Raw genomic sequence first — 15943 nt, forward strand, 5'->3', positions numbered from 1 at the left:
CTGAAATCAAATCAATTCCCAAACAGCGCAGATATTTAAAGGACCTGGCCATATAATAAAACAGATTCATTCAGGCAGATGATAATAAAGCATCAAGCTTTGGTGAAAAGAGTGTAGTGGTTTTAATTGACAGTTGTTTTGGTCTTGAGTGCAGAGGCACAGTTAGTGGTTTGTTATAACCCATTTCATTGACAACACTGTGGCCATAAATCTCCTACTGGGGATTTATCTGCAAATGTTTTGAGCCCCGCCAGTTAGCCTGCAGCCAATAGAAGGAATAGGTGAGTCTGTCTGTGGATCCACTGCATTGGACAAGAATGGAGCAATCAGAATCACATTATGTTGAGCTACTACTCTTTGTTTACTTCCTATATATATAGGTATCACAAGGTTTGTCAATACAGCCTTCTGTATTGAGTGCTATTCACTTACCCTTTCTTGATTAATATGAATTGCCTGTGGTTTAAATCCTGTATCATTCTGATAGCCTGTATATTCAACCAGCCAGGAAGGAGAACAATATCCCACACTGGAAAATGATATATTCCATTCTGCATATAAATGGAAAAGGTTCCTTGATTGATTCTCCAATACTCCTATTATTTAAACAAGCACTAGAAAGATAAAGCTCAGACCAACTTCTAGAGGATGTGATGCCGATGCCTACGTATGAGAGTTGACTGCAATGCAAACCCAAGTAAAATAAAATATCAAAAGAAAAACAACACAGGTTGAAGATTATGATGAGGAAATAAAGGAAAGGAAAGAAATGCATTCATTTTCCTTCATTTGCATAATGGTATGCAATAATACTTCAAAGGATTATTGAAATATAGGTGCAAGTACTGTAGAATGTCGAAAACATCAAGACTATTTGCACATAGGAAACTCCAAAAAATTGCAGCCTAGTAGTGACTGGCGTACGAATATTGTCCAGAAATGCAATAATTCCCCAACTCTTCCCCTGCAGGTCTCTGGCCCTATACTCATCTCTGGAGCATCTGGACAGTAAAGATACTGTACCTATTTCAGACTATCGTCAGGATGCTGTTCATCGACTCTAGCTCAGCATTTAATACCATTATTCCCACAATCCTGATTGAGAAGTTGCAGAACCTCGGCCTCTGTACATCCCTCTGCAATTGGATCCTTGACTTCCTAATTGGAAGACCACGGTCTGTGCGGATTGGTGACAACATATCCTCCTTGCTGACGATCAACACTGGTGCACCTCAGGGGTGTGTGCTTAGCCCACTGCTCTACTCTCTATATACAAATGACTGTGTGGCTAGGCATAGATCAAATACCATCTATAGATTTTCTGATGATACAACCTTTGTTGGTCGAATCTCAGGAGGTGATGAAAGGCTGTAGAGGAGTGAGATATGCCAACTGGTGGAGTAGTGTTGCAGTAACAACCTGGCATTCAACGTCAGTAAGACGAAAGAGCTGATTGTGGACTTCAGGAAGGGTAAGATGAAGGAACACATACCAATCCTCATAGAGGGATCAGAAGTGAAGAGAGTGAACAGTTTCAAATTCCTGGGTGTCAAGTTCTCTGAGGACCTAACCTGGTCCCAACATATCGATACAGTTATAAAGAAGGAAAAACAGCAGCTTTTTTTTGGAGTTTGAAGAGATTTCGCATGTCAACAAATACACTCAAAAACTTCTATAGATGTACCATGGACAGCATTCTGACAGGCTGCATTACTGTCTGGTATGGGGAGGCTACTGTACAGGACCAAAAGAAGCTGCAGTGTGTTGTAAATCTAGTCAGCTCCATCTTGGGTACTAGCCCGCAAAGTACCCAGGACATCTTCAGGGAAAAGTTTCTCAGAAAGGCAGCGTCTATTATTGAGGACCTCCAGCACCCAGGGCATGCCCTTTTCTTACTGTTACCATCATGTAGGAGGTACAGAAGCCTGGAGACACACACTCAATGATTCAGGAACAGCGTCTTCCCCTCTGCCATCCGATTCCTAAATGGACATTGAATCTTTGGACACTACTTCACTTTTTTAATATATAGTATTTCTGTTTTTGCATAATTTTTAAATATATTCAATATACGTAATTGATTTACTTGTTTATTTATATTATTATTTTTTTTCTCTGCTAGATTATGTATTGTATTGAACTGCTGCTGCTAAGTTAACAAATTTCACGTCACATGCTGGTGATAATAAACCTGATTCTGATTCTGATCTTTGATGCCATGTCCAATCAAGAACCCATCAAGCTTTGCTTTAAATACACCCAATGACCTGGCCTCCACAGCTCTGTGGTAATAAATTCCACAAATTCACCACCCTCTGGATACAGAAATATCTCTGCATCTCTGATTTCAAGGATGCCCCTTTATCCTGAGGTTGTGCCTCTTAGACTTCCTTACCATGGGAAATGTCCTTTCCACATCTACTCTGTCTAGACCTTTCAACATTCAAGGGAGTCATTGAGATCCCCCTTCATCCTTCCAAATTCCAGTGAGTACAGACCCAGAGCTATCAAACGTTTCTCATATGATAATCCTTTCATTCACAGAATCATCCTTGTGAACCTCCTCTGAACCCTCTCCAATGCTAGCACATCTTTTCTTAGATGAGCCCAAAACTGTTCACAATACTCAAGATGAGGCCTCACCAGTGCCTTATAAAACCTCAGCATCACATCCTTGCTCTTGTATTCTAGACCTCTTGAAATGAATACTAACAATGCATTTGCCTTCCTCACCACTGACTTTATGCACTTTTTGTTATTTTGCCTGATTATTTCAGCTGCACAAATTTCAAAGTACGTTTATTATCAAAGTACATATACAATATACAACTTTGTGATTCAGGCAGTCACAAAACAAAGAAACCCCAAAAGAACACATTAAAACACCCAATGAACAGAGAAAGAAAAAAAGATTGTGCAAATAAAAGAAAGCAAACAGCATTCAGAACTGAAGTTTTAAGAAAGACACAAAGCCAAGCTTCACTGTATCTAGAGTAGGCTGCAGCCTCAGTTCATTGTAGCACTGAGCAAATGTCGCAAAGCAGCGAACAGAACCAGGCAGAACTGGTCCTGACACGCTGACTTTTTCAATCTGACCCTGTGCTTAAATTGTCCAAGCATCGAGTTGTTCCTCGATCCCGGACAGCTCTGAGACCTGGCTCCCACCACCACGATTCGGCCGGTATCCAACCTTTCCAATTCACCCAGCGCTTAATTTGATCAGACACCCATACTTCCCTCGCTGCCACCTCCGCCTGCCTTTGCCTCCATCTGCTCTCGCCTCTACTTCCATTTGTCTAGCCTCACCTCTGCGCACCTCTCCTTTATTAGTGGTGATTGATATTAATTAAGTGTTTATTATTAATAAGTTGTTTTGTGCTTTGCCACCAATAAGCAGTCGCTGGCCATCACCAGCATCATCTTAAGTAAGAAGCTCTGTTGAAACCTGAATAGAAGGGAAAGTGTATATTTGCTGCCATTTCTTACTGCAGTGTGGTTAAACTGCCACGTGATTAACTGTGATTCATTATCAGACTCTGAGGTATGGTGTGCTCTGGCAGAAGTTTTTATGACTTTATGTTATATTTAGCATGACTCATAATGGGAGGATTCACAACAATCAATATCCTCTCCTTAAAAGGATTCAGCAGGCGCACCTGCATTTGTAATTATGCTTTCAAGGATGCTGATATGCAGCACAGGCAGTTCTTCATTAACTAATTAGGACAAATAGCTGCAAGAGTAAACTATATGGCTAATTCAACATTCTTTGTCATTCAATAAAATCATTGCAGATTTTGTCCTCAGGGTGCAGTAATCCAGTCGATGTCACATCACTACAAAATGCAACATCAGAACTCTCCTACTCACAAAAGCAATTATTCCTTTTGTCTTGCTAATTGATTCCTGCACCAGTGTAATAACTTACTGTGTTCATATACAGTGCACACAGACTCCACTATACTGAGTCTATTAAAATAATATGATCTTTTTATTCTTATCAAACTGAACTATCTCATGATTCAACACTTTGTTCTCTCTGTCAAATATCTATTCACTCATTTAATCTATCAGTTTTCCTTTCTGGGCATTTCGTGTACTCCTTAGAAGTTTCGTTCCTACCTCTATCATCAGCAAATCTGGCTGTTATAGCTGCTTCATCTACAGCAAGTCTTGGAATCGATCCCATTTATCCTAACTCTGTTTCCAGCAATTTAGCTGATCCTCCATCCATGCTAATGTATTACCTCCCAAGGTATGAGTTTTTTAAAGTGCCCTCTTGTGTGGTTTATATTTGTCATGTGTACAAAGATACCGCTCTGCATTCCAACCCTGCAAATCATTTCATCACATCAGCACATTGAAGTAGTACAAGAGAGATGCTAGAACAGAATGCTAAATGAAGTGTTACAGTCACAGAGAATGTGCAGACAGTGAGGTGTATCGGCATGATTCGATAGATGCGAGGTCAAGGGTCCATTTTATTGTACTAGGGAACCATTCAATAGTCTTACAACAACAGGATAGAAGGCATCCTCGAACCTGCTGCTATGTACTTTCAGGCTTTTGTATCTTCTGCCTGATGGGAAGGGAGAGAACATTGAGGGTGAGAGGTTCTTTGATAATGTTTGTTGCTTTATCATGGCAGCAAGAAATGTAGACAGGGCCCATGGATGGGCAGCTACTTTCTATGATATGCTGAGCTGTATCAAAAACATTGTGTCTTTCTTGTGGTTCTGGGCAGAGCAGTTGCCAAACTAAGCTGTGATGAATCCAGATAAGATGCTTTCTTTGATGCATCTATAATTGTGTTTGGGTCAACAGGGATATGCCAAGTTTCTTAAGCCTCCTGAGCAAGTAGAAGCACCAATGGGCTTTTTTGTCTTTGGTATTTGCATGCTTGGACAAGAACAATCCATTGGTGCTATTTTGTCTTTGGTATTTGCATGCTTGGACAAGAACAGTCCACTGGGGCTATTTAGGAACTAGGAACTAATGCTGACATTAAGAGAAAGTTTGTTGTAATCACACCATGCCAGAAGGAATTTTATCTCCTTCCTGTACTTTGTCTCATCATTACTTTAGATTTGGCCTGTTACCATGGTGGTATCTGCAAACCTGTAGGTAGATTTAGGGCAGAATATGACCACATAATCGTCAGTGTTTAGGGAGTAAAAATGAGGAAGAAACCTTGTGGAGCCCCAGTGGTAAGGATAATTAAGACAGAGGTGTAGCTCCCCACCATTTCCTCTGGGACTTTTCCAGAAATTGGTGAATTTGGAATAAGTGCAGCCAATACATTGGCTGCTTCTGCAATGACTTATTTTAAAAACCTAGGGCTTTTTTCTAATTGCAATGAATGTTTTAAATTCCTATAGACCTCCTGCCCAGATTTTCAACAATTATTAGAGGGTACTGTTCATGTCATAGTAGTCATACTTTATTGATCCCAGGGGAAATTGGTTTTCATTACAGTTGCACCATAAATAATTAAATAGTAATATGTAAATTATGCCAGGAAATAAGTCCAGGACCAACCCATTGGCTCAGAATGTCTGACCCTCCAAGGGAGGAGTTGTGAAGTTTGATGGCCACAGGCAGGAATAACTTCCTATGACGCTCTGTGTTGCATCTCGGTGGAATGGGTCTCTGGCTGAATGTACTCCTGTGCCCGATCAGTACATTATGTAGTGGATGGGAGACATTGTCCAATATGGCATGCAACTTGAACAGCATCCTCTTTTCAGACACCACCGTCAGAGAGTCCAGTTCCATCTCCACAACATCACTGGCCTTACGAATGAGTTTGTTGATTCTGTTGGTGTCTGCTACCCTCAGCCTGCTGCCCCAGCACACAACAGCAAACATGATCGCACTGGCCACCACAGACTGGTAGAACATCCTCAGCATCACCCGGCAGATGTTAAAGGACCTCAGTTTCCTCAGGAAATAGAGATGGCTCTGACCCTTCTTGTTGACAGCCTCAGTGTTCTTTGGAACACTCACAATGCGCTGGAGGAACTCAGCAGGTCAGTCAGCATCAGTTGAAAAGATTAGTCGACATTTCGGGCCGAAACCCTTCGTCAGGACTGAAGGAAGAATTTTGGGGAGGGTTTGAAGAATGCTGGTAGTTGAAAAAAACAGTAATTTTTAAGACAAAGGGGTGGAGAGGGGAAGCAGGGAGGTGATTGGCAGGAGAACAATAGTAGAAGGAGACGGAACTATGAAGGAGGTGATACAAAATAGGGATAGAGGAAGGGAGGGGGAGGGAATTACTGGAAGTTGGAGAATTCTATGTTCATACCAAGGGACTGGAGACTACCTAGACGGTATATGAGGTGTTGCTTCTCCAACCTGAGTTTAGCCTCATCCTGGCAGTAGAGCAGGCCATGTATGGACATATCTGAATGGGAATGGGAAGCAGAGTTGAAGTGGGTGGCTACCGGGAGATCCTGTCTGTTGTGGCGGACAGAGTGGAGGTGCTCGTCAAAGCGGTCCCCCAATCTGCGTCGGGTTTCACCGATGTAGAGGACGCCGCACCGGGAGCACCGGATGCAATAGATGACCCCAACAGATTCACGAGTGAAGTGTTGCCTCACCTGGAAGGACTTTTTGGGGCCCTGAATGGTGGCAAGAGAGGAGGTGTAGGGACAGGTGTAGCACTTACGCTTACAGGGATAAGTGCCGGGTGGGAGATCCGTGGGGATGGACATGCAGATAAGTGAGTCGCGGAGGGATTGATCCCTGTGGAAAGCGGAGAAGGGTGGAGAGGGAAAGATGTGCTTAGTGGTGGGGTCCTGTTGAAGGTGGCGGAAATTGCGGAGGATAATGTGCTGGATCCGGATGCTGGTGGGGTGGTAGGTGAGGACAACGGGAACTCTGTCCCTGTTGTGGTGGCGGGAAGATGGGGTGAGGGCCGAAGTGCGGGAAATGGAGGAGATGTGGGTGAGGGCATCATTGATCACTGTAGAAGGGAAACCATGATCCTTAAAGAAAGAGGACATTTGAGATGTCCTGGAATGGAAAACCTCATCCTGGGAGCAGATGTAGCAGAGATGGAGGAACTGGGAATAGGGAATGGCATTTTTACATGTGGTGGGGTGGAAAGAGGTATAGTCGAGGTAGTTATGAGAGTTAGTGGGCTTGTAGAAGATGTCAGTGGACAGTCTGTCTCCAGAGATGGAGACTGAGACATCGAGAAAGGGGAGAGAAGTGTCAGAGATAGACCAAGTGAATTTGAGGGCTGGGTGGAAGCTTGAAGTAAAGTCAATGACATTGACGAGGCTCAGCATGGGTGCAGGAAGCAGCACCAATGTAGTCGTCAATGTATCGAAGGAAAAGTTGGGGAGCAGTACCAGAATAGGTTTGGAGCACAGACTGTTCCACATAACCAACGAAAAGGCAGGCGTAGCTGGGTCCCATGCGAATTCCCATAGCTGCACCCTTAGTCTGAAGAAAGTGGGAAGAGCCAAAAGAGAAGTTATTAAGTGTGAGAACCAGTTCCGCCAACTGGAGGAGGGTAGTGGTGGTGGGGGACTGGTGAGGTCTATTATCCAGGAATATGGGGTGTCAGGGAGGGGTAGCACCTCTGGTGGGGGAACATGTCGCGTCCTTTTCAGGGTGATTAGTCCACCTTTGGTCCCCACCTGGCACTCAGCTCTCACCTGTGGCTCCCCGTAGCTGTTTGCTTGCAACAGCGGCCACACCCCGGGCAACGGCTTCGACAAGCCGGCTAAGCCAGGTGAGGGTAGCCGACGGGTCTCAAACCCTCGGTGAGATAGGGAGTTGTCTATCCCAGCATGTGAAGACAGACTCCGGCGGACTGAGCGGACGAGACCAATGGAAGGTCCAACGGTCAAGAAGGCGGTCTCTGCAAGCGTCGTGGAACGTGTAGAGCAGGACAAGACACAGAAGATGTCCTGGTCATCCACTGTGCCTAGTCCCATCTCCAGCCGTCTAGACTCTGTCTTGCCACTGGACCCAGATGGAAATTGGGAAGAGAGAGTGAGGCTGACACTGCGCAACTCTCCCTCACTTAAATCCAAATCACGCGCTAGTCCCGACACCATCATAATGGTGTCGAGGTCCTCATCGATGTCAATGATGGACGAACAACAAACAACATTATCCAGGAAGTAGCGGAGGGCTTTGAGGCCTTCTTGATAGGGAATGGAGGTGTATAAGGATTGGACATCCATAGTAAAAATGAAGTGGTTGGGACGGGGGAACTGGAAGTTATTGAAGAGGTGGAGGGCATGGGATGTATCGTGGATGTAGGTGGGGAGGGACTGAACTATGTGTGACAAAATGGAGTCCAGGTAGGCAGATACAAGTTCGGTTGGACAGGAGCAGGCAGAAACTATGGGTCTACCGGGACAGTCAGGCTTGTGTATCTTTGGGAGGAGGTAAAACCGAGCGGTACGGGGTGTGGGAATAATGAGTTTAGCGGCTGAGGATGGAAGGTCTCCGGAGCTGATAAGGGCGGTGCTTGTATGAGAGACAATGGTTTGATGTTTTTTGGTGGGGTCCTGTTCCAGGGGTAAGTAAGAGGAGGTGTCAGAGAGCTGCCGTCTGGCCTCAGTGAGGTAGAGGTCCATCCGCCAGACTACTACAGCACCACCTTTGTCAGCAGGTTTGATGGTGAGGTTTGGATTAGTGCGGAGAGGGTGGAGGGCAGTGCGTTCAGAGGGAGTGAGGTTGGAACAGGAGAGAGGAGAGAGGAGTGTTCTTTGACCAGTCCAGTTTATTGTCAATTTGTATCCCCAGGTATTTGTAATCCTCCACCATGTCCACACTGACCCCCTGAATGGAAACAGGGGTCACCGGTACCTTAGCTCTCCTCAGGTCCACCACCAGCCATCCACAAAGGAGAGAGATACAAAGTACTTGCCAGAAATCTTTTATATTTCCCTTTTTTAATTCCCAGTCTCATTCTCCATGGGGCTGACACTTACCTAAGCTACTCTTTTGCAAGTACATATTGAAGCTCTCACTGCCATTGTTTTTACTATGATACTTTAAAGTTCTTGCCAGCTTGTTCTCTTATCAATTTTCTCCTTTTTTCATATTCCCAAGTGCCCTTCTGTTGCTTTCCAAAAAATTCCAACTTTTTTGTCTCGTCTTAATCTTTGCTACATCACATACTTGCTCTTTCAAGCTGATGCTATCTTTGACTTCTTCAGTTATCCACTAATGGATCTTCCTCATGCTGAGTGGTTATTTCTCAATGAAATATGGTTTTGTTGAGATTCATGGGATATCAGCAAGTAATTATCTCCCATCTTATCTAATATTTTACCATCCCTCTTGAATCAACTCTGCCTTTATACCTTTTGCAGTTGCTTTTATTTCACACACTAGTTTTCAACCCGATTTTTATTACTCTTAAGTTGAATGTGAAATGTTAACATAGAACTTAGAACAGCAGAGCACGGGGACTGGCCTTTCAGTCCATGATGCCAAATTGAACTCGACTGATCTGTCTGTACATCATCTGTATCGCTTCATTCTTTGTCTATTCATGTGCTTGCCTAAATGCTTCTCATATGTTCCTATTGTAGCTGCTTCTATCACCAAGTTGGTCAGCATGGGCTAGTTGGGATGAAGGGCCTGTTTTCATGCTGTATAACTCTATGTCTCTAGGAAAGTTTCCTGGAAGAATATTCCAGGCACCTACCATTCTCTGTGTAAAATGACTTGCCACATAAATATGCATTAAACTTTCCCTCTCTCATCTTAGAGAAAAATACTCAGACCATTAAGCCTTTCTTGATGTGATCAAATCTTCAGAATCAGAATCAGGTTTATTATCAACGGTATGTGACATGAAATTTGTTAACTTAGCAGCAGAATTATGAGTAGCAGCAGTACTCTCAATGGATATGATTAAATAAGATCAGGATTACAAGTGCATTTAAGGAAGCGGGGTTTTAAACTCCCTATACCAACAATTTTGCTGGCGAACATGCAGTCTTTAATGAATAAAATCGATTAAATCTTATCAGATCAGAATCAGATTTAGTTATCACATGTACATTGAAACATACTGTAAAATGGGTCATTTGCATTAACAAACAACACACCTGAGGACATGTTGGGGGCAGCCTGCAATTGTTGCCCCACATTCTAGTGCCAACATAGCATGCTTAAAAAACTCGGCAGAACAACACCAAGCACAGCAAAACAGAACACAACAAACAACAAAACAGCAACAGCAAAATGAGCCCCTTTCCTCCTTCCGACCTGCTCACACAGACCACTCTTCAACTCCAGGGCAGTCCAGCGGGCCTCCAGTCTCCAGGTTTTGGGCATCTGGCTTTGACCTCCAGACTTCTGATCAAATTTCAGGCTTTGATCTTCAGTACTGACCACCGGACCCCAAACTCCAGGCTCTAACTCCAGGCTCGCTGACTGACTGGCCCTAGGCACAGTCCTGGGACTGACCAACCTGGAAGAGCCTGATCCTAGGATCCAGCAACCTGGGTCAGCCTGAAATCCACAGATGTCCTTCATCACCCATCCGCATCTCTGAACTTCAAATACAAGTTCAAACTGAAGTTTGTCATCTGACTATATGTACATAGAACCAACCAAATCAATGTTCCTCCAGACCACAGTGCACCCACTCAACATGCATGTCACACACAGTACATAAATCAAAATATTATATTAATAACATCATAAAATTTCATTCAAAATGCATATAGTGAAGTGCCAGACAGGTGAACAGTAACCAGCTCGCTGTCCTAGTGACAAGACGCCGGCGGTAGCAAGGTATTCACTAGTCTCACAGCATGAGGGAAGAAGCTCTTACCCAGTTTGGCAGTCCTGGTCCAAATGCTTCTGTACCTCCTTTCTGATAGTAGTGGTCAAAGAGGTTGTGGGATTAGTGGTGGGGATCCTCAACAATACTTTGGCCAGTTTGTCTGCCACACTCCCAGTAAGTGTCACAAATAGGGGCCAGGGAAGGGAGGGGGAGGGGGAGGGAAGACCCTGATGATTCTCCGGATGGATTTTACTGTCCTGTTTAAGGTCTTGCAGTCTGATGCCTTGCAGCTTCCGTACCACATGATAATGCAGTCAGACAGGACACTCTCAACGGCACTCTGCTGTGCCTTCTTGACTAGTGAGGAGGTCTGAGGGTCCAGATTAGACTGTCCGTTTTGCGAACATTGTGTTATTCACTCTCTCCATGGCAGGTCCATTGATGTGCAATGGAGAGTGGTTGACCTTTACCTTCCTAAAGTGCACAATCATCTCTCGTCTTGTCCAAATAGAGACCCAGGTTGTTGTTCTTAGACAAGCCTCACTACCTCCTCTCTGTATGCCGACTCATCACTGTTGCTGATGAGGCCAGCCACTGTAATATCATCAAGGAACTTGATGATGCAGTTTGAGCTGGGTCTGACAGTGCAGTCATGAGCTGGTAATATGAACAGCAGTGGACTAAGCACATGGTCCTAGGAGGTATCAGTGCTCAGCATGATGGAGCTTGAGATGTTGCTGCCAGCTCAGACTGACTGGGGTCTTTCTGTCAGGAAGTCCCAGATCCAGTGTTGAGTCCCAGCGAGGTCAGCTTAGCCATCTGCCTCTGAGGGATGATCATGTAAAATGCTGAGCTGAAATCGATGAACAAAATCCTGGTGCATGAATCATCATTTTCTAGGTGGGAGAGGATGGAGTAGAGAGCCAAAATAATGGCATCATCAGTGGACTGGTTTAAGCTGTAGGCAAATTGAAACAGGACCAATGTAGCTGGAAGGTAAGATTTTACATCATCCATTAAACACAAAGCACTTCATGATTGTTGACGTTAATGCCACTGGGTGGTGATCATTTAGGCCATCTTGGGCATCAGAATGATGGTGGTGCCTTAAAGCCTGCAGGGATGGTGGACTGTTTCAAAGAGATATTAATGCTGTCTGTTAAGACCTCTCTTAGCTGGGCTGCCCAGTCCCTCGCCACTTGACCAATTGTGCCTTCTGGCAATGCAGCTTTGCGAGGGTTCTCCTCATATTGGCTGCAACCAGACAGGGTCAAATCAAGTCAAATTTAAATTTGTTTTAATTATTATTAAACCATACATGAATACAGTCAAATGCAACAGCACTCTTCTGGAGCCAAGGTATAAAACACACAGTCACACAAAAAAAAACATATATACTGTATACATGTCCCTGTTCCTCAGGAAGAGAGGGGGCTTTCCTTGATGTCACATTACTCAAGTGCATAGAAATCATTAAGCCTATCAGGAAGGAAGGTGCTGTTGTTGATGTGCAGGGTGGACCTGTAATCTGTTATGGCTCATATACCTTGCCACATGCATTGTGTGTCCCTGGTGACACAAAGGTGCCTGTGGATTTTCTGTGCCAACTCATGCTTTGCCTTCCTGACCTCTTGCTGACCATAGAGTTGTTCTGTCCCCCGATCTGAAGGCAGCATCCCAATCTCTAAGCGGTGCACAAACCTCTACAGTCAGCCATGGTTTCTGGTTTGACCTGGCAGTGTGGTGTTTAATCATGGTAACGTTCTCAATGCAGTTTCCTATGCAAGCCAGTCACCAATGCTGCATGTTCACGAGTATTGACGTGATGATCGTAGGTAGCTGTCTCCCTGAATATACTCCAGTTTGTGCTTTCGAAGCAGTCCTGCAGCGGTGAGGTGGCACCTTCTAGCCAGTTCCTGATCTTCCTGTGAACTGGTTTGACTCATTTAACCAGTGGTCTGTAGCAGGGATTAGCAAAATGGATGTGTGGTCTGAGTATCTAAGGTGAGGCTCCACAAACACTGATGTAAACCAAGTCTTATATATTCTCTCTTCTGCTTGCAAAGTTGACATGCTGGTAGAATTTTGGCAGGTCTGTTTTTAAGTTGGCCTGAATGAAGTCACCAGCCAATGAATACACCATCGGAATGAGTAGCTTTGGGATTGCAGACCACACTGTAGAGCTGCTGCAGTCCTTCCCCAGCACTAGCACGAGGGAATGTAAACAGCAATAATCACAATGGCAGTGAACTCCCTCAACAAGCAGAGGGGCCTGCACTTCACCATTAAAAACTTTATCTGCAGTGAGCAGTGAATCATCACTACTGAGGCGTTCACTCGCCAGTTCTTATTGATGTAGACACATGGACTTCCTTCACAGGTTTTGTCAAAGGTCACAGCATTTCTGTCCTCCCAAAAGAAGATTAGGCCTTCTAGCTGGATGGCCAAGTCTGGAATGTTGTCTTGAAGCCACCTGTCTGTTGGAACAAGTGTGCAAGAAAACAAGCTGTTGGTTGGAGTACTGCGCAGATGAAGTAGAAGCGTTCCCAAACATGTCCGGCTAAGTAATTTAAAAAGCAGGAAGTTTTTCCTCAGCGGGAGTCGTTGAATAGAGTACTGTTTAGACACAGTGGAAGCGTATCCGCACGTTTCCAGCAAAGAGCTTTGAAAACCCAGTCTCCATAAAAGAGGGGTACCGTCTAGCAGAATGGTCATCTTGGGAGTGGTCTGAGTCAGAGTGGTAAGGCTTTCGCTCAACAGGGCTTCAGGGAGAACAGGCGGAGGTGACATAAGTAGGTAAGTTCATTCTTTATTTCTTATTTCTTTTTTCCTATTTAACTCTTGAGGGAATAGGGGCTATATCTACAGAGCCAGTGTTCTGTTCGGAGTGTCAGATGTGGGATTTCCAGCAGACTACCAGCCTCTCCATTGGCCACACCTGCTCCGCGTGCATTAAGATATCGAGATGTGTGAAGGAACTGGAGCTGCAGCTCAATGACCTTCAGCTTGATAGGAAAAGTGAAGAGGTGATAGGCAGGAGCTATAGGGAGGCAGTCATCCCAAGGCTACAGGAGACAGATAAATAGTTGATGGTCAGGAGAGGAAAGGTAGTGGAGAACATCCCTGTGGCAGTCCCCCTCAACAATAAGTACTCCATTTTGAGTACTGTTGGGAGGGACAACCTACCTGGGGAAGCAACAGCGGCCATGCCTCTGGCCTTGTGGCTCAGAAGGGGAGGGAACTGAAGAAGGAACTCTATAGTTAAGGGGACAGATAGGCAATTATGTGAATGCGAATAAGAAACATGGATGATAGTTTGCCTCCCAGGTGCCAGGGTCCACTATGTTTCTGAACACATCCACAATATCCTGAAAAGGGAGGGTGAGCAGCCAGAAGTCGAGGTACATATTGGAACCAATGACATAGGTAGGAAAAGCGAGGAGGTCCTAAAAACAGAATACAGGGGATTAGGAAAGAGGCTGAGAGGCAGGACCTCAAAGGTATTAATCTCAGGATTGCTGCCTGTACCACATGGCATTGAGGATAGGAATAGAATGAGGTGGCAGATATATGTGTGGCTGAAGAATTGGAGCAGGAGGCAGGAACCTCTTCTGAGGCAGGAGTAATCTGTTCAAAAGGGGTGGGTTGCACTTGTATCCGAGGGGGACTGATATTCTTGTGGGTAGGTTTACTAGAGATGTTCAGAGTGGTTTAAACTAATGTGGAGCGGGATGGGAACCAGTATGATCGAGCTGAGGATGAGCCAGCAGGTTTGCAAGTAGATGATGGGTGTAACATGAATGTAAGGAAGGACAAGCCAATGATTGGATGCAAATGCAGACAGAGCAAAGAGTTAAATTTCACCACAAGACAAAGTTCAAAAGGGCGAAGAATGCAGGACTGAAGGTGCTGTATTTAAATGCATATAAGATTCAGAATAAAGTGGACAAACTTGTGGTGTAATTAGAGATTGGTTGGTATGATGTTGTGGGCATCACTGGATTGGGGCTGAAAGAATGCCATAGTTAGGAGCTAAACATCAAAGGACATACCTTGTATCAAAAGAACAGGCAGCAAGGCAAAGGAGGTTGTGTGGCTCTATTGGTAAGAGATGAAATTACATCTTTAGAAAGAGGTGACATAGGGTCAGAGAATGTTGAATCTTTGTGGGTGGAGTTAAGAAACAGTAAGGGTAAAAATCATATATCGGCCTCCAAATAGTAGCCAAGATGTGGGGTTGAGATTGCAAAGGGGACTGGAAAGGGCATGTAATTGTCACATGGGGGCACTGTGGGGCAGACCCAAATGCAAGCCACAGACACTGAAGTACTAGAAATACGACCAGGTGTGACAAGGAAGCAAGGGGAGAGGGGAAGAATGGATGCTAGACATGACACAGGCCCTGGACGAGACAAGGATACAGGGCCTGGGCTAGGACTTGACTAGGATAACAGAATCAGGACATGGAACTTAGAACTAGGAGCTTGGGCTTGGACTCCGAGCCAGAGACTGGACAAGGACCCGAAACCTGGGTCTTGACTCGGGCTCGGACCCCAAATCTAGGTGAAGACATGACAAGGCTTGGGTTCTTTGAGGCTAGGGTACCTTGAGGCTTGGGTATGGACTCCGAGCCAGAGACTGGGCAAGGACCCAGAACCTGGGACTTGACTCGGGCTCAGGCTCAAACTCCAGAACTAGGCGAGTATAAGATGTGGCTTCAGGATGAGGAGAGGCAACAGGACAGGATGTGAGACTCCTGGACAGGACAAGGGAACCCCAGCACCAGGCTGGGCAAGGAACTCCATACCCCCCAGACAGGGGGTATGGACAGGAACAATCCAGCAGCTAGAGGCAGCTTCTTCTTCTTCTTCTGGCGGTTAGCAACCAGTTTTTCAGTGCATCTGCCACCTGCTAGACTTGTGGTGTTCCAACCAAATATGTCCTGGAGTTCTGTACTTTAGACAATCTAGCTCAGCCTGCAGTTCTCTTTTAGCATCGCTCTGTAGTTGCAATTCCTCGTGAATGCTTAATGCGCTCATTAGATAATGCTGCAAACTGCTATTCTTCCCTAATTTTGTCACGTTTTCATGTAGTTGCATTACCTCAATTACATTGATTTCATCTACATCACTTGTAAGACTAAAACCGTCTTGTTAAAGAATAGTAATTATCGCACAT

Source organism: Mobula birostris, chromosome 1 (genome assembly GCF_030028105.1).
Source record: "Mobula birostris isolate sMobBir1 chromosome 1, sMobBir1.hap1, whole genome shotgun sequence".
Lineage (NCBI taxonomy): Eukaryota > Metazoa > Chordata > Chondrichthyes > Myliobatiformes > Myliobatidae > Mobula > Mobula birostris.